This window comes from Vigna unguiculata, chromosome 7 (genome assembly GCF_037176805.1).
Source record: "Vigna unguiculata cultivar grain cowpea cultivar isolate G323 ecotype 2 chromosome 7, ASM3717680v1, whole genome shotgun sequence".
Classification (NCBI taxonomy): Eukaryota; Viridiplantae; Streptophyta; class Magnoliopsida; order Fabales; family Fabaceae; genus Vigna; species Vigna unguiculata.
In genome coordinates this window covers 9,832,040-9,853,492 of record NC_140798.1, presented here as the reverse complement: position 1 = coordinate 9,853,492, position 21,453 = coordinate 9,832,040, and positions in this window count along the sequence as shown.

Below are 21,453 nucleotides of genomic sequence, written 5' to 3'. Positions count from 1 at the left end.
TTCGGTATAATTGGGTTTACCTTTTCAAAGTGTTTGGGTGAATTAAATTGGGGCATCTCCATGCACCCACATGACTTCTTCAGAAAAAAAAATGTTAGTATTTATTATCATTATAATCTTATCTAACATGGTAATTAATAGGGGTGGTAATTTGGGCATGGCCTGTCGGGCCGGCCCGCAGGCCCGTGAAAAAAATACGAGGCGAGTCAGGGTAAAGAGCCTGTAGGCCTGTAGTAGCCCGGTCTGCATAAGCCTGCAGCCCACGCGGGTCGGCCTGCAAGTCCGCATAAAATTAAGAAAAAAAAAACTTACACTTGTGTATATTAATTATTTTGTTATGGACTTTTGCATTAACGTTTAAAATTCTTGTATAACTGGAAAAGACAAGTATTATGTATTTTTTAATGTGCTAAATTTAAAGAATACATTGTGTATCTCATCGTATGAATATGATGAAAATGTTGAATTATCAATTTATCATCTAATTTCCCAAAGTCTTTACTTAATTTTGTAAACTTCTTAAAGTTTTCCGATTTTTAAACATTGAAAGTTTTATCATAAAAATTCAAAGAAAAAAAAGTGGGCCAGCCCGTGGGCCCGCGGGTCAAGGAATATGCAGGGTGGGCAAGTGTTTGCAACCCGTATAAAGTGTGCGGGGCGGGGTAGGCCAGCCCGCGTTGTGTGGGCCTTATGTGGGCCGGGCCTAAATGGGTCGGGCCGGCCCGCATTGCCACCCCTAGTAATTAAGGGTAATTAAAAAAAGTTACTAAGACTATGTTTTTAACAGAAACATTGCACCTTCAATTTCTTTCGTATTGAATAGCTACTATACTCTCTAAACAAATCTAATGCACATCCAAATTTCTTCCATTTCTGTACAGATACAATGCTCTCCATCGAAACGCTATTTTTCTGAAACGTTTTGTTGACCATGGTCCCTGGTATTCGAACCTCTCAGCGTGGTGGTCCCTATTCGAACCTCTCGTGGTCCCCTACCATCTTTGTCCTTGTTTATGGTTTGACACAACATGTTAGTGTTAACATTTACATTTCATTGCACCTTATTTTTAATGCATGGATAGTTGTTGTTGTTGGGTGAAAGTTTGTTGCTGAGCTTACTTAAATGGCATTGCATGTTGATGAAAAAATGATTTAAGTACCGGGGTTCAACATTCGATATTTATATTGTATAACCAGATGTCGACATTTGCTGTAAATAGCCACAATTTAATCTGAAACGCATGTAGACATTCGTTACTATTGAGTACCAATTGTGGACATTTGGTACTGAACTAAGTAATCAATGTTATGAACACCGGCTGTGGATATTCGGTGTGCACTGTTAGAAACCGAAGGTGGACATCCGGTATATGTTGGAACCGGATGTGGACATCCGGTGCACACTAGAAACGAATGTCAGAAGTCGTTCCAGATATACACTTCCGTAATTGGTTTGTTTTTTCCTTTTAACAAATATTTATTAATTTTTATTTTCACCACCTATCAAAAAGATTAAAACACAAAATGAATTTACTCATGCTACCCAAGGTTTGAAGTCACATCCTTCCACCCATCAAGCATATGCATAATCATCAAGCTATCATATTATTCATGTCAATTCACGCATACATACACCATGTTAAGTCATGATTCCACATTCACCATATATTTGTAAAATAAAACACAATTAAAGTATCACACTAATGACACACACATGACTTGAACCCAAGTCCTTTCAACATGACCGAACACTCTTAACCACTTAAGCTAGTATTGTTCTAATCCTATGTCTTGCCAAGAAATTCTCTAAGGGGTACTTCCAACCCATCATTATTTGTAATTTATTATTTATTATTTATATAAATTTCCAAGTCTTACAATAATTTTGTTACAAAAAATTTAAGAAAACAAATTAAAAGGTAACCGAATGTGAATATCCGATATGGTTTACAAACGAATGTCAAATTTGTTCACCGAATGTCCACGTCCACATGTTCGTATATTTTTTTTTTATTATTTGAATTATTGGTGAGTTTTATTGTTGTTGATTTTTTTTTATCTTGTATATGTTATTTTAGATTTATAAATATTGACTTAGTAATTTATTTGTTTATTTTCTATACGAGTGTAATGAATTCTTATCTAAATAATTTTTTATTTTTTTTACTTTATTATAATTAAATTTTATTTTTAATTTTCTATTTTTTGTTAGTATTCAAGATATTGATGTACTAATTATTGTTTTTCTTTTTTGAAGACATTAATAAAATTTAAAACTTATGAAGGTTATTTTATATTTTCCTTGATTCTTTTTTAATTATTTGTAGGTGATTATAATTATAGAAGATTTTTATTTGAGTTATTTTAGTTTTTTGGATTCTCAAATAAATTCGAGTTTGGTGTCAGACTTTTCTTCTTGCATTCAGAATATATGCAAAGAAGATTATACCTTTAACTTTACAATCGATGAGATTTTCCTGACATGTGAAGATTTAATTAAATGGGTTCGAGGGGTTGCTTTTGATCTTGGTTTCGTTGTTATTATTCTAAGATCTGATAAATATAATGGACAACCCGGAAGGAAGACCTGTGTATTATTAGGATGTAAAAGGGGTAGAAAATATAGGAAATACAAATCTGAGGTGGAGCCTAGTTTATCTGTCACAAGAAAATGTGAGTGTCCATTTAAATTGAGAGGCAAACTCATCTTTAAAAGGGAGGGTTGGGTGTTAAAGGTAATATGTGGTTACCATAATCATGATTTGTCAGATGCTCTAGTTGGTCACCCATTTGTTGGTAGATTGAAGTCCAGTGGACATTCGTTGCTTATTAATATGACTAAAAGTCAAGTCAAACCTGCAAGTATACTCCTCACTCTCAAAGAAAAAGATGAGTGTAATGTGATCACTATGAAGCAAGTATACAATGCAATATACAAGTATAAACAATCATTGAGAGGTTCGAGGACCGAGTTACAACAACTAATGGTGATGTTAGAACGTGATAAGTATATCCATTTTAGTAGACGTGCCGATGAATCTGAGGTGGTTAGCAACCTCTTCTAGACACATCCTGATGCGGTGAAATTGTTAAATGCATTTAATATTGTGTTCTTAATGGATGACACTAATAAAACCAACCAATATCGATTGCTATTGCTTGAGATTGTTGGTGTGACGAGATTAACTTTCTCAACCGCGTTTGCATTTTTGTCAAGTGAAAGACAAAATAATTTCACTTGGGCTCTTGAAAGGCTAAAAGGTTTCTTTATGACGTCTGAGGGTGTTCCACAAGTCATTGTTACTTATAGGGTCTAGCTTTAATGAATGTTATTGACATTGTGTTTCCTGAATGTTATCATCTTCTGTGTCATTCCCACATTCAGAAAAATGTGCATGCAAAATGCAAAACTTTAGTAAATTCTATTGACACATGGGATGTTGTGCTACAATATATGTGGGTACATGTAAAAAAGGTAGATATCCAGATAATTTCTTTGTTGATGCAAAGCTAACATCTCCTAGTTGCTCGTAAAAGTAGACAAGAGCAGCAACTCCCAAGCATATCTTCGACACGAAGGCAGATCTTGACACGTTTCATGGAATACAAAAAATACAAATCAATAACTAAGAAAAAAGGTGAAGGATTAAGTTAACTGCAAAGGAGTTGTTTCACGCGGATGTGGACCACAAGACAAAATGGCAACGTGTGGATTGCGGATTTGGAGGCTACAATGGGGATCTGGAAAGAAGAGAGAAAATGACGGACGTGGAGAGAAAAAGGGGGCTGGAAGATGCCGCACAAAAACTAAGTCAAATTTGGAGTGCATGCATTCAATGGTGGGTATGGATGTCAAAGTGGGTCAGGTCCGCCGGGTCGGCCCGCTAGCCCACCAAGAAAAGGGTGGGCCGGGGTGAAATTTCCAACCCGTCAATCCGTTGTAACCCGGCTCGCCTAGCCCGCCAGTTTAGCGGGCCAAAACGGGTCATCTCGCCCTGGCCCGCCAACCCTTTTTTTTAATTTATTTTTTAATTTTTCTATGTTTAAAATTAAAAATAATTAAAAAATAATACTTTTTTATATTATATAAATAAATTTATATATATATATAATAGATTTATAAACAAAAATTTAAAAAGAGTTAAAAAAATTAAAATTAAAAAAAATTTAAAAAAAAATCATGGCGGGCCAGCCCGCCCTAAGACTGGACGGGTTATAATATCCTGCCCGTTTATTGGTGGCGAGCCAACCCGATCCGACCTGTTTTTGATTGACCACAGGCGGGCCAGCCAAAACGGGTCGGACAGGCCCGTTTTGCCACCCTTAATGGTGGGCCTGCTACATTAAAAGAGAAAAAAATATACCTTTTTACTTTTACTGTGTAGGACAAACTTGAAATTAAATTATGTTTTGGGTACGGAAGGAGGTGTAGGGAGAAGCTCCCATTAAATTTAACATATATTTAGTCTTAGAAAAAAATTATGAAAAGAAGACATTATAGACCAACTAACTAATTCCTTTAAATTATGTAAAATTATTCGTAGCGTATTTTTTAAGCATTAATATCTACAAATTATTTACCAAATCACTGAACCGATTTCATCTAGTATTTCTTTATTAATTCACAATAAATTAATGTTTAATATCTTTTTACATAGTATTAATGTTAGATAATATTTGATCAGATTTGAAAAGATTCGATGCACTTATTTATAGGAAAGGTATTTTACCATCGATGTTTTACCTACATGCCAATTTCTTCGTTAGATTGGGTGTAGAACTGGAATTCATTTTTTTAAATTTTTTTAAATTTTTTTATATATTTTGATTTCAAACTTTCAAAATAAATGGATATAGTTATTTTAATTCAACGGTATTAACTTTTTTTTTACTTGTTAAATGATGTTTCAGACATAAATTTAACTGAAATATGTCAAACAGTATAAATAATTCAAACGCCAATTTAAAATTTTGTAACACCCCATTTATTTAATAAAGCTAAATAAAGGATATGTCACACAATATAATATAAGAAGCGAGGATAAAAGAGTATAACGTCAATCCTACATATATCCCAATTACTTAGAGGACGAATAAAAGAGATACACCACGATGCCGGGTACAAAGTAAAGTAAGAGAATGAAAATGACTTAAACAAATTTCCGGAGAAAACAATACATGGGCCTTAGCCCTAAATGAAGAGCCCAAAGGCAGAAGTCAACCCAAAGACTAAGCAGCGGAACCATTACCTCCCTGTTGACCACGGGTGTTCCTCGCATCTGCTCACATCAACAAGATGATGATCATCGCAAAAGAGAGTACCACACAGCAGGATACACAACAAAAATAGAAGGGTAAGCTAGAGCCAAAAGTGGTTTTATCATGCAATCAGATATGCTTTCACAGTCAATTATACATACTTCGCTCAAGCATGTTATGACCTTCCAAAATAATACACTAAGACTCGATCATCCAGATACATATAACCTGGTCGGATTCAGCGGATGCTTGCACTTGTGGTGGATACCTCTGCTCACCCCCGAGCTGCTCACCCCCGAGCTAGGTGTTACAAGTGTTACAATGAATCAATTTTCCCTCACCACAAGGTTAGCCCTTAATGAATTTCAAGCCTCCTGCTACTCTCACCATAGGAGTCAGTCCGCTCTAGGTGAGACTAACTGACTCCTTAGAGTGTCAGGATGCAACCTTACCTTGAATCCTTACCTAGTTATACAGATGATGCACCACCATGGGCACCCACTAACAGGGGCCATGGGATTACGTCCCGACCACTAAAGCACAACCCTGAAAATCTCACCTAGAGATCCCGAGGAATTACGCACTGACACAGACCAACATTCTTAATCAATCAAACAGATTCAGCATACATACACACATATATACATATACATCACATAAAGTTTCTCATAATTCACCTCTTGCGTATTCCCAGCCAAACTGTGACACCCCGACTATTCTACTAAATAATTATTATTTGATAAAATGATATGGAATTAATTTTTTTTTTCATAACATTATCCTTGAGAGAACATTAATAATAACATATGAAACAACTCTCACTGAGCAGGTTCCTCTTCTGCTCATGCAATAGGTACATATGAAAGAAAAATATGAAAGGAGTGAGGTCTTTATAAGCCTTAAATATCAATCTTAATAAACTCAACAAACAATACAGACATCGGGGGCCTAGATTTGGACCTACAACCACAAAACTTGATCTTGTTTTACCAGACATATGGATCCATATTCCACTTCTGATGATCCAATATGAACATCAAAAGTTACTTTGGGAAGTGATTAGGTAGTTGAGTATTTCTCATAAAATATTGGTACAATCATAATTATTTCTTTCTTGAGAATATTAGCCATTCATCGGCTCACAAAAGGGATATATACTCACTACCTAAACTTGGCGATGCCGAGCAGGTATCGGATAGTCCCAAGTTTGGCCTATGAATATCCTAGTCCAGTGCGCTATTCTGAACTATCCAGATATTCACCTACTTGGTAAAACTTCCTTAGACCCCACCATGGTCCCTGCCTTTCATCCCGCAGTGTACCAAACTGTGACTTCCCAAATACAAACACTTTGACACTGGTTTAATCTCAACTTATTGAAACCAACTTAACTCTCACTCAACTGACATACTCTTGGATATTTTCAAGGGTCATAAAATGTGATGACTATCAAATCATGTCATTGCATAAACTATACACAAAGAACATAAAATAAAATAAAATGTACATGTAATTTTCTTATATTCAAGCTTACTGAATAAAATAATATTTACTTTCACTTCACATTTTTTTTAATCATAAAACAATGATAAAATAAGAATCAAAGCAAGAACTTCAAATAAATAATTAATTAGACAAGGATTAGAACGTTATAAATAAATATAATAACAAAATATAAATTAAACAGGACCAGTGCGTAACTGGAGATATATTTATTGAAATAAATAAACAGGATCAGTGCGTAGCTGGAGATAAATAAAATAAAATAAATAAATAGGACCAGTGCGTAACTGGAGATAAATTAAATAAAATAAATAAATAGGACTAGTGCGTAACTGGAGATAAATAAAATAAAATAAATAAATAGGACCAGTGCGTAACTGGAGATAAATAAAAAATAAAATAAATAAATAGGACCAGTGCGTAACTGGAGATAAATAAAATAAAATAAATAAATAGGACCAGTACGTAACTGGAGATAAATAAAATAAAATAAAATAAATAGGATCAGTGCGTAACTAAAGATTAAATAAAATAAATAAACAGGATCAATACATATTTGGAGATTAAATAAAATAAATAAATAAACAGGATCAGTATATAATTGGAGATTAAATAAAATAAATATAAGAGGATAATAAATGAAAATAAGTTAAATGAAAGTAAATAGAATAATATATGAGTCAAAATAAATAAAAGATTAATATAAAACTCATGAGCTTATCAAGATTAATATATAAGAGTTAAACCTCACTCCCCCTGACGTTATTGATTGAAGAGCACACTAATAATAGTTGTAATAATAGTTGTAGAAGAGTAGGATATCTTTGAATCTTTGCTCTAAATTTTCTTTCCTATTTTTCTCTTTCCCTCTCTTCTTTCTCTTTCTCTTTCTCTCTCTTCTTTCTCTCTCTCTCCTTTCTTTCTCTTTCTTCCTTCCTTCCTTCCTTCCTTCCTTCCTTTCTTTCTTTCTCACTTTCTCACCTCCTGTAACCTTCATTCCATATGTATATATAAGCAAACCATGTGCTTATCAAAATCATGATTACTTAATTAATGAAGAGATCATGTTTATCTCTTCACCTTATCCTCTCTCTCTTTTTTTTCTTTTCTTCTTATCTTTTCTTCTTTTCTTCTTATCTTTTTTTTTTCTTTTCTATATTATTTTTTTTTATCTCTTTTAGAAAATTCTTCATATATTTTTTTTTACACACACCTATTTAATAATATTTTTAATGCTTAAACTACATCATAATAAAATACAAAACATTAGTAAAAAATAGAATATTTTCTAAATGTTTTATTTAAAATAAATAATATAGTTTATTAAAAATAGGGATGTTACACAAACCATACCAACTCATTATTCTCGAACCATGAATATGGAACTCCGTGTCATATCATTAAAATGCCACATTGATACCAACCCCTTTCATGTCTCATGTCTAACTCATACCAAACTCATCATTTCAATTCCATGAATCAACTCATACATATATCATACTCACATCAAGTTAGAGCTCATAAATCACAACTCATACGCCCTCCCATTTCATGTATACTCATTCATTTCATATTTTAACATAGCAATACAACCAAGCATGTATTTAATACCTCAAATAAGGATTCCAAACAGTACCCACACATTCTCTCGCCCAACCCTCGCTTAGGCCAGAGGCCCTCGCTTAGGTGAGAGGGGTCCTCTCGCTTAAGCGACAGGCCCTCGGTTAGGCGAGATCGCGACAGAGGCGAACGAGTGTTTCTCGCGTACTCGCTTAGGCGAGTCCTCCATCGCCTGGGCTGCAACTGTAGCGACCCATCCTCGAACTCCCACGCAAGCTCGCTTAGGCGACCGTCTCTCGCCTGAGCGAGATAACACCTCGCTCAAAACTAAGACCCTCCGCCTGAGCGAGAGCTCGAGTGCGAGCTTAGGTTGGTTCTCTGCAAGTCTCACCTAGGCGAGATCAACAGACTACGCCACTGTTCAACCTACAAAAGCTATACATTCGCACCCAATAATATTTCCAGCCATCTCATACGTTCACAATAACATGCAATCTCAACCAATCCCGATACAAACACACACAACCACAGAAAACACATCACACAACCAGAGGGTTCTAGCTTCCCTTACTTGGAAAAGGGCCAACAGCTGGGTTCTTGGGTGTAAACAGAGAAAGGCAGCAGCTCCTAGAGCGGTTTAGCGAGGTGGAACGAAACTGGCTCGAACAAGTGCGACGGAGCTCCAAGGCTGAACCCTATCGGAGAGGGTGACAGCTACTCAAAGGGGGTTAGGAAATCTGTTTCAACAAAGTGAGAGGAATGAGGTTTAGGACAGACTTAGGGTTTGTTTCCCTTTGGGCCAACCCTTAGGCCCAACTCACATGGGGCAGTCCTTTTAATTTAGGGCAAAAAATATTGGGTCTTACAATATTATTCACACGTCAAAATAATTTAATGCATTAAGTTATGAGAACTATATTTATTCATTTTAAAAATTTGAGATCTAATTAAAATTTAGAATAAGGAAAAATTCCAATTTTACATATTAAAAACATGACCCAACTTTCAAAACTCTGATTTTGTATATAGTTATCTAAGATCATGACTAAAGGTTTTGCTTGTCGAAGAAATGAAAGCTTGGATCAATATGGTTTATAGTTCATTTGCACACTCTTTATGTAAAGTATGTGGCATTCACATGTACATGTTACATTAAACTGAAAATCTAATTAGACTTGACTTTCTTACATTGTACCAATTTTAGCTCACCACCTAATCTGTAATATGCCTAGCTAAAATACCTTGCTCATTTGAGTACATGTATCAAACTATTGTACCGCTCAGATAGATTCTTGAATTTTAATACTTAATGTGATCAAAGATAGATGATGAACATGTATTTTATGATTGTATCCTCAACTGGAACTTGAACATATCTTCGGATCCACAAAGGGGAAATTTACTAACCATTGCAAAAATCGGTAGTGATCATAAAGTTCAATTATGTGGTAGGTTACTTCTTCCTAAGGGTTTTAAGGACATTAATTATGTATAAACTGACCCAAACAAAGTTTTCTAGGTAGCATATACTAAATCAAACAAAAACCATCCACTATCTCACTAACACTTCTAAAAGAAGGGTGAAGAAGAAAAAAGGAATGCAAAGATGCCATTGCATACCAACACTTGATCAAGGAATTTTCTGGTAAATATGGCATCAAGAGGAAAAGTAAAAGTGCCATTATTCTCATTTCCACTACATTCTAAGAACTAAAAACAATTTTTAGAGGCTGTATAGGCTCCATAAATACGTTGTTTCAGCAGGCCAAGTCCATCATACACCAATTTTTTTGCATATTTATATATGAGGCACATACATAGGTTGGGCCACTACTTCTAAGACAACGTATGACAACGTTGTCAAATCCAACATCATGTTCCTGTCTTCCTATCAGTAGAAACTATGTCCACCTATACTTCGGAACAAGTATGAAGCTCTATTTTATCACGGCCCCTCTCCTTCTCAACAAAAATAACAATAAAAATGTTCATGTAGGCAGTTAATTAGCATGTACTGTAATATTATAACATTATTATGATCGATGACCGTATTAGAAATATTATTTAAAAGACAACTTATAGAAGGTTGAAAGAAAAAAAAAATATATTTAAATTGTCATTAATTTTGACTCTTAAATGACCAATAACGGTGGAAAGGAGGAGGAAAGTGCTAACATCAAATATCAAAGGGAAAGAGAGTGTAGGACAGGTCAAAAAATTAAGAATAATCATATGGTCTCATCACACACATAGAACTTGGTCATGAGTGTTGTATTTTGTAATATAATAAGTAAAATGTTAAAAGATCACTCTCAAATCCCCGGGATGTAATATGATGACATATCTCGCAAATCAACGGATTCCATTCCTATTCATTTAATAAAAGCGAACACGAAAAATCTCTTCGATCATCACTCCCTATCACCGATAAATCCTCTGAAAAGAACAAGTCCTAAATGTTGTGTAACTAATAAGGTGCCAAAACATTGGTTAAAGAGAGTTCACAGTTCTTAACAATATTATCTTTTATGCAAATCTTTATTGCACGAGTTGTAGAAAAGAAACTAATTTTCAAAGGAGAATACAAAAACCGTCTATCTGCATTTAGATTTAGTTGAATGAGTAGAATAATGTTCTACAAGAAACCTGTGTCCAAATCAGAGATGAAGTGACTTCATTTTTTCTCTGGTGGCTGAATTATAGCGCTTAGGAGGGTAAAATTCATATGAAACTAAACTTTGGCCCATTCTATTTCGCACATGCTTCTGACAACTGATGTGTTGCAATAGTAACACTCCATACATACTTCATCTAGAATATCCACAAAATTTACTATCCAAATTGATATGTGCTTTTATACATATACATACATATATACATATATAAATAGATAGTGGAAGCAGAAGATCCAATGTTTCTGCCACTTTAATATTATTGCTGTATGGTGACATATCAGGAATAGTACTTTTTTTTTTCCAGAAAATCATCCATGGCAGTGGAAGAAAGCAACATAAGCCAAAGCAATCATCATCAGCATCAACAAGTTTGTGATCCCTGCAAGTCTTTTGGCAAGAAGTGCAGTCATCTGGTGAAGAAGCAGCGAGCAAAATTCTACATTCTTCGCCGTTGCATCGCCATGCTTCTCTGTTGGCATGAACACTGAGCCAAGGAACACTCTTCATTCACACACAACTCCCACTTTCATCTTCGTTTCTCTGTATTCTTAGTATTATTATTATTATTTTAAGGTTGTAACTGAAGAGTGTGTCACTATGTCATTATGTGAAAGAGATTGGATCAGTTTCAACAACTAGCAGAATCATTGAACTGATCTTTTTCAGATGTTAAGGTTCTGTCAAATTATGTGTTTCAGCTTCTCTCATTAACTCTCCAAGATCTTATTTTTATGTTTCAGCTGCTAGTGATTCTAAACAATTTGAAAAAAAAAGAAGCTACAGTGATGAGATTCTGATTCATAATAATAATAATAATAACAATAATAATGTGATTCTAATGGTGCAAGATTCATATGTGTCTACCTGGTTGAATTATGGTGCAGAAAGTAAGTTTGCCTTTATACTGGAACCTTTTGTTAGGAAGTGGGTATCTTTAACTATTAGTGTTCTTGCAGTGCCTCCGTTCATGGCTTTATCTTTATAGTCCAAAATGGAAACATATTCCAGGGATCCCATTCTACTGTTTAAAAAAAAAAAAAACAGAGTAGTGTACCAAATACTATAGCTTCTGGACCCTGTATCTGATTTTTCTTCTCGCATATGATAAAAGGAAATGCTCAATCAGTAACAATGTTGGAAGTATACACTTATATAAACTTCAATTGTTCACAAAAGGTAAAAGAAATGATAGTTACCTTCTCCTTGCATCCAACCTTTCAATTTCTAAATGACATGAAAATTAAAAGAAGAATCCCAAATTGTTGCTTGATTATGCAGTGACCAGGTTACACACAACTTTATATATATATAGATATATATACATATATATATATACACATATATATAGATATCAGGAGTGTACTTTGAATCCTTTCATTTTTTTTCTTATTTTATCAGGAGTGTATTCATACAGGAAAAACACTTCTTACTCAAAGAAAATCACAATCCCATTATGATTGTTAATAAAAACTAAAAAAATGTTTGTGAGTTAAGAATATTTTAAAACAATTTATACAATTTTTCTTAAAAAATTGTTATTTTTCATATTATGTGATTTAATAATAGTAAGACAGTATTTTGTGTTTTAAATCTCGTTGAAGATAAAATGTTATAAGTAGAGTAGATTGTATGAGAGTTATAACATTTAAATAATTCAATATTTAAATTCAAAAGTCTAAGTGATTTAGAGAATGTGTGAAATTTTTAAAAAGGAGAGACGTAATCAATTGAAGTTTTTCATAACTTCTAAATTTTTATTCATCTTAATCTTAATTTTTTTTAATTTTAATTAAATTTTAAGTGTTTCAAATTTTTTTATTTTCAGTTGAGATTTTATTCAAAAAAATTCTTATATAGAATCTAAAATAAAATTTATAATTTTCAATTGATTATATTAATATGTTTCGTATAATTTTGTATTTTTTTGTGTTTAAGTGAGGTGTTGTGATTATTAGTTTGCATGGTTAGTGTTTATATACTTTCACATGAAAAACAAGAAATGATTTAATTAAATTTTAAATTACTTCTAAATTCAAGTATTTTCAACTTTCAATTGAAATGTGTTGTTATTAAATGTCAAAAAAATGTATTTAATTAAGTCTTTGTGTGAATTGGGTGACATAACTCCTTGATTTTTCAATTTTAAATAAAAACGAAATTTGACGATACAAGTAAATAAAATTCTCGAACACTAATCATGTTTGAGCAAAGAAAACATAGTTTCATTTCATGAATTAAATATTATTAAATAAAGATCAAATCAATTATATGGATACATAAGACAATGACATTTGATAAATATATTTAGATTTATAAAACTTCATTTTTGTTTTTAATCAAGTTCTTGGTGTTTAGTTGACATTACAAAATCAAATTGTCACTTATCCTAGCTGATAGTTGTAAAGATTTTCCACACTCAATTAAACAAAAACATTTTAATGAGTTTTATTAAAAATATTAAAATCTAGAAACAACTTAAAACTTAATTAAATCATTTTTATTTTTGATGTGAAGACACAGCTTATGACAATACAAAGTAACACTAATATTATCTAAATTAAGAACAAAGTTAAATGATAAAAGTTTAATTAAAAATATAACAAATTTAAATACTTAATAAAATAAAAATGTTAAAAAAATAAACTAAAACTAACCAATTAGGTGGAAGTTAAAACTCAATATATTCATTTTCTAATTTGGTGTGAGAGTCATGTATCTAATTTTGCACCTTTACCAAAAAAACAAATGATTAACTGGTATTGGATATCTCTTATTTATTGCAAGCTTGAAGAGCAACATACATGGTTAGTTAGTTTTCAGACAATCTAATTGGCATGGTCCTTGTGCTAGGGAAACATCAGACAAGAACAACCTCTAAGTAAATTTATTTTCTTGGCTCCATCCCATTCTATAACTTTCCATTCATTATTCAAAATATTTTTGTTCACTAATGTTTCGTTTCAAGCAACAAATAACAACTTTAAAATCAAGCAGAAATAAATAAATAAAATGTTGCTATTTTATTACTGTTTATGTCCTATTTATTCCCGTTTTTGTATGAGAAATTTGAACTTTTTCTTTTATTTAGCAAAATATTAAAACCTTCATTTCAAATCAATTCCACTTTCTGACAAGTTATCATTATCCCATAATATTTGCTAATGTATTTATACAATCACTAAATAAAATGAACTTATTATAATAAATTATTTATTTTAGTATAAGGTAATCAATACGAAACATTTAATATTTCTTATTAGACACTTTTAATTATATTAACTGTTTTTATATTTTAATATATTAAAAGAATTGTTTTATTTTTTCCTCAATACCCAATGTTTATTTTAATTTCCTGAAACTAAATTTTGTATCAATTACAATTTTTATTATTTAAATTATATGGTTTCAGTTTTTTTAATTAAATTAGTCTCTATAATTGTGTAATCAATAACATTTTAGCTAAAATTGTTAAATTGAATAAACATTCTTTATATATCTATACCTATATATAAATATTATTATTGTACTTTGAAAAGTCTAGAATATCTTTTTAATTTTCCGTAGTAAGGTCTAGAAAATCTAAAAAAGTTTATAACTAAGAAAGACGTAGAAAATTTTATAGTGGAGCTTCAATTAGAGAAGCTCCTAGAAAAGAGTCTAGATCTCTTCATTAGCATCTATAAATATCTCATTGTATTAGGCATTTTTAAGTAAGAAAATTGAGTTCTCTCTTATAATTCTCAACTCTTCCTCTAACAAAGTGGTATCAAGAGTTAGGTTTGATCCATAAACTTGAGAGAGAAAAAAAAAGGTTGAGAAAAAAAAATGTGTTGAGAGAGAGAAAAAAAAAGTTGAAAGATGACAATAAATGGGTATACTACCTTCCAATTTCTTTGTCTTACAAATGAGAATTATGAAAAATGGTGTCTTTGCATGAAATCGTTGTTAGGCTCTCAAGGTGTTTGGAAGATTGTACAAAAAGGCTATGAGGAGCCTCAAATTGAAGGAAGTTTATCTCAAAAGGATATGGAGAATTTTCTTAAGACAAGAAAGAAGGGTCAACAAGCCCTTACTCTCATCCATCAATATTTGGATGATGACATGTTTGAGAAAGTTGCCTATGCTACTACGTTGGAGGGAGCTTGGGAGATCTTGGAAAAATCCTTCCAAGACACAAAGGGAAGAAGATAAGGCTTTAATCACTAAGGAATAACTTTGAAGCTTTAAAGATAAAGGAATCTAAATCATTTTCAGATTATTGCTCAAGAGTAAAGGCAATTGTCAACCAATTGAAGAGATCTGGAGATAAAATATAAGATGTTCATGTGAAAAGATCCTTCATTCGTTCACTCTAAAGATCGATTACATGGTTTGTGTGATTGAAGAGTCAAAAGATCTTGACTCCATGAGTATTGAAGAGTTTGAAGGTCCCTACAAGCACATGAGGGAAGAATAAAAAAGAGACAAGAAGAGTCATTGGAGCAAGCCCTTAAAGCTCAAGCTTCTTTGAAGAATAATGGAAGATTTAAGAGTCAACGAAGACGTGAACAAGGAAAAGTACATGGTAATGGACAAGGAGGAAGAGAACATTTTCATGAACATGGAGGAAGGGGAAATGGTAACAATGCTTTAAACAATAAAGAAGGTATGATAAAAGCAAGAGGTAGAGGTTGTGGCTATTCTTAAAATGAAAGGACGTATGAGAAATTTAAATTTGAATGCTACAACTGCCATAAGCTTGGTCATTTCTCTTGGAAGTGTCGTCTCAATGACATGGAGGAAAAAACTAATCTTATTAATGAAGAAGAAAAGTTAACCTTGTTGTTAACCCTAAAAGGTGAAGATAAAGGTGTTAATTGTTCGTGAACAATGGGGCTAGCAATTACATGTGTGAATATAGGGAGAAGTTCATGGAGCTTAATGAAAATGTGAATGGAAATGTGTCTTTTGGAGACTCATCGAAAGTTCGAATTGAAGGGAAAGGTACAATCTTAATCTCTTTCAAAGATGGAAGTCATAAGATGATTAATGGTGTTTATTATATGCCTAAATTAAAAAGCAATATTTTGAGTATAGGTCAACTTCTTGAAAAAGGATATGAGATCCTTATGAAAGATAAATATTTGTGGCTTAAAGATCAGAATGAAAATTTGATTGCTAGGGTGCTTATTCAAGTAATAGAATGTTTATTGTGAATCTAAAAACTATTGAAGTACAATGTCTAAAGGTGAGTGTGCAAGATAAAGCATGGTGTTGGCACATGAGGTTTGGACACATAAAACTTTGGTGCCTTCAAAATTTTGGGAGAAAAGGAGATGGTAAAAAGGGATACCTGCATTCGACAGTCCCAATCAATTGTGCGAAGTGTGTCTTCTTGGAAAGCATGCAAGGAAAAACTTTCCGAAAGTAATTGTTTCAAGAGCAACCAAGCCTCCTCAACTTGTACATGTCAAAGTGTGTGGTCCAATTGATCCATCATCATTTAGTAAGAATAAATATTTCTTACTCTTCATTGATGATTCCAGTATAAAAACATAGGTGTACTTTCTCAGAGAAAAGTCAAAAGTTCTTTCTACTCTCAATAATTTCAAGACTTTTTATTGAAAAAGAAAGTGGCTTTGAAATCAAAGCTATGAGTTTTGATCGAGGAGGAGAATTCACTTCAAGGGAGTTCAATGAATTTTGTGCAACTCATGGAATTTTTCGTCCATTGACTATTCCTAGATCGCCACAAGAAAATGTAGTTAAAAGGAAGAACAGAACCATTCTTAACATGGTCAGAAGCATGTTGAAAGCTAAAAATATGCCCATGGACTTTTGGGCTGAAGATATTTCTTGTGCGGTTTATTTATCTAATTGTTCCTCAATGTCCAATCTAAAAGATCAAACACCTCAAGAAGCGTGGAGTGGGAGGAAGCCTAATATTAATCATCTATGCATATTTGGAAGTACAGCATACGCTCATGTACCGAAACAAGAAATATCCAAACTCGATGATCGAAGTGCCAAATATGTCTTTGTTGGATATAATGTAAGACCCGTGAAATTTAATTAATTAAATAAATAATTAATTAATAAATGTGGTTAGTGGAAGTTTTTATGGTATTTAATATTAAGGTTTACAATGTGGAAAAGTACTAGCTCAAATGGTTAAGAGTACTCAAAGTGTTGAGAGGACTTAGGTTCAAGTCCTATGTATGCCATTATATACTATTTATTTTATTATTATTTTTAATAATATGCTTGATTATAATGAGTGATAATTTAATCTTATATTGATAGAAATTATCATGAAACATGAATTAGCTAAAGGGTTGTGTATTGGTTTGACATTGGCATGGTTATAGGTTTGAACCTTAGTAAATCCATATTAAAGTTTCTTTTTGCCAAAATTTCTTTTGGCATGAATGTGAAAGGGCAAGGAAACCCTAGAAGGCAAGAGGGGCTGGAAAACTCATGAAGTAATGGCTTTTGAAAGGCAATTACACCTTTTAATGATGGAAATTCGTAATTTGTTTTCCAGCATTAACCACCATTATGCCATGTTTAAAGAGACCATTAAGGGAAAGTGAGAGAGTTTTCTTGAGTAGTTTTTGTGAGGGCTGTGAGGGGTGGATTAACAAAGCATACATTGTGCTAATTGAGAGAAAGAGAAGGTTGCTACATGTGGTTGAGTGGAAGCAACGTAGAAAATCATTGTGGAACCAAGGCAAAACGTGAGTAATCAATTTCAAAGCGAGGAATCCAGGTTATGGGAGCTGGAACTGTACCTTTAATTTTGTATTGTTTGATTGCATGAAATATATGATTATTGGGTGTTAGTAATCTGTCCAAATTGTATGAAAATTCACGTTTCTGGAATTTTTCTAGAAACCGCTTGGCGGGTGAAGAAATGCCGCCAGACGACTCATTTGCATTGTGTTATTTTTGGGTTCCTGGAGAGGAACTGCCTGGCGGCATGTCCCTGGCCGCTAGGCGATGCGTACTGTACAACCCAATTTTCTGAATTTTTGGATGAAGCGCCTGGCAGTGATGAACACTCGCCAGGCGACACGAACCAATTTTGGTTCGATTTTGATGTTCTTGATGTTTTGGGATGACTTTAATCGGAGGGAAAGCCAATTTTTAATTGTTAAAGGATGATTTGATGTCAAACAACATTTAAATTCATGTAATTAGAGGTGTAAATGAATGGAATAGTGGGAAGATGATGTTAGGGTTGGAAATTGGGTTCTTGATGTCCTAAGGAAATTGGTGGTTCAAGTGTACTGGAAAGAGCGAATGAATGTGTTTGGGATGGGAATCCCTATAACTGTAAGTGAATTTGAGTGAAGATTTGGTGAAATCTGCAATGGAGGAAGACCAAGGAGTGTCGAGGCTTCGTAGGTGCAAAGGGAGGATTTCTGGCTTCCTGAAACAGCAAAAACCGCCTCGTGCCACCCAATTGGCCGTCAGGCACCACACCAGATGTGCGTGGTGTTCTGTTCACGAAAAATGTTGTTTTTCATAATTTTCGCGCAACAGGAACCGTCGGGCGGTAGTTTTGTCCTGCCAGGCGCCACCTTCCTCACTTTTGGGCGCTAGGCGCCACCATTTTTTTCTAGTTTGTGCAGTTTTCATAAAATTGCATTTACCGGTTCGTTAACCGTCCGATTTAGGTGAAATTTTGACAGGTGGTCCATAACGGTGTAGATTTGATTTGGAGGTCAGTAGCTACAGATATACATTACTCAATATTGCTCATTTTGGACTCTTTAAAATACATGAATAAGCTCTTGATAATTTCAAGTAACTTCTAATGAAGCATGATTGGGTTATGTGGTAAGTCTCTATCAATTTGAAGGTTCCTTTGGGTTAGTCACATGTGGAGAATTGGTTATTGGTGAATACATGTGTGTCAATATTAATTTGCATCGGTGCATAGGATCATGTACTTAAATTGTTAGAGTACTGTTGGTTATATTTGTTTGAGCATGCGTTATTCATAAGTTAGAATGGTATCATGGTTTAAGAGGGGTAATATATATATATATATATATATATATATGAAATGTGAATGGATTGTTTTTACTTGTTCTGGGTGCTGAAAAACCAATACTGCACAAGTATTGGTGTAGCACCTGGAGGTGGCGTTTGACCGCCAGGCGATGGCTACAAAACCAGTAGAGAATTGAAAGATGTAGCGCTTGGAGATAAGGGTTATCCCGCCAAGCGATACTCGTAGAAATAATAGCATCGAAGGTGCTTGGCACCTGGCGCACGTGTTCCCCGCCAGGCGGTCTGGAAGCCTTTTGCGCCTGGCGACTCGTGTGGAACGCCAGGCGATTTTTTTTTATGAAGCAGACATTGGGTTTTGCTTGCTTTGGATGTGTGTGGTCTACGAGGCTTTGGGTGATATCTCAAGGGTCAGTTGTTGGAGTATTCCTAGAGTTGTGGCTTAGGATGGAGGTTAATACGAGCATTCTTTGAGTTGTGGCTTAGAATACCGAGTGTTCCCACTTGTGTTCTACAAGTGGTGGCTTGTAGGTTGGACACCAATTGTAACATCCCTAAAGAATATTACTAATATTTAATAATTAAAATAGGAAAATAAAAATAAATGCCTCATTTAATATAATACCATTTCCCAAACAAACAAGGGAAATTTAAAACTTAAATACACATGTAATAAAAACTGGAGTCCATAATTTATAAAACTAAAATAATAATCACATGGCTCCTAAAGGATTACATATTTATCTCAAAATAAAAATAATAACATATAAACAAAATCCCCAACTATCCCTCGCTCCAAGTCTATGCATCTCTTGGCCCACCTGTCAAATCATCTACTCCCGGATAACGAGTCATTCGATCATCGTCACACACACATAGAAAGGGTGAGCTATGCACAATATATAAACAGATACATGAAATAAATATGCCACCCATCCCAAAATAACATAACTAAAATTTCATGATTTTCAAATTACCCAACCATGACCTCATAAACCTTCATGAGTCATATACATGAACTAGGTCTTGGGACTTCACTATGCTCCCACGAAACTAACTCATTCGTGGTCCAACCCTATGAGCCTATCTCGCTCATAGTCCTGCCCTACAGACTCATTATCTGTAGTAAATCATCCAAGCCTCCTCAACTTGGACCCTAGCACGCACACAATCACCATACTATGAACTCCTCGCCCAATAGTAGCCGACGGGAACATAACAGTTCCTTGCCCATCGTGCGCCCGACACATGTAATCACCATACCAAGGACTCCTCGCCCATTAGTAGCCGACGGGAACTCAACCAGTTCCATGCCCATCATGTGTCCAACCATCAAGCACATCCGAAACCCCTATTGGACTTAGTCCTTCAAGCCCAAACACCACACCACATGCATATACTTCCTATACTTAGGAAAAAGTAGTCAAATCACACACACAAGCACATACAAACATGGAAATTCGCATAAACTCGCTTAAGCCAGGGACTCTCGCCCAAGCTAAGCCCTCAACCTCGCTTAGGCTAGTTCACCTTGCCTGAGCGAGCTTAAAACAGTGGCCGCATCACGTTATCTCGCTTAGGCGAGATCTGTTCGCCTAGGCAAGATCATCTCTCGCTCAAACACCCAATTCAATCTTGCCTGAGCTACAATGCAAGCAACACATCCAACTTGATCACGACATCTTGCTTAGGCGAGACCGTCTCGCCTGAGCGAGACCCTGGTTCGCTCAAACCCACAAAACTCCTCGCCTGGACGAGGTTTCGCGCTTAGAACACTCAGGTCACATCGCAACCTCGCTTAGGCGAGTGTCTCTCGCCTGAGCGAGAGACCAAGTCGCTCAAAAATCCAGTCAATCGCTTGGGCGAGATGCTCGACCCTTATAACAGTAGTGAAACCCTACAACTCTCGCTTAGGTGAGAACGATCCGCTTGAGCAAGAATTGCAGTATTCTTCTCCTGGTCTTGCGCGAAACAAACCACAACCATACCAAAACACAATTAACACATTACCAAGCACAAAATAATGACCAACAATCATTAGGACAGGTCCTATATCTTCCATTTAAAATATCCCAACTTGAGATTGAATCATCTCTAACCATTCCATACCTAAAACCCTTATTCTCAAACCAATAACGCATGAAAGGGTTTTGCAACCAACAATAACTCAGCCAATTCTTAACCATGGTGCATATAATTTGGAATTCATACCATAGAGATTTCAATTGAGATGATAATGACACAAAATCATATACAATTCATGCAAGTTACACACGCAAAAGAGGCAGCTCCCCTAACCTGTGATTTTGGAATGAAATTGGGAAGAAGATGATTCCTTATTCCAATACTTTGCTTCAGCCCTTTGCACACCCATACTCTCCTCTGCCTCTCTCAATTCGTGCTCCTCTCCAAAAGCCAAATCAACAACTCCAGAAACGCTCCTTCTCTCCTAAAATTTGGC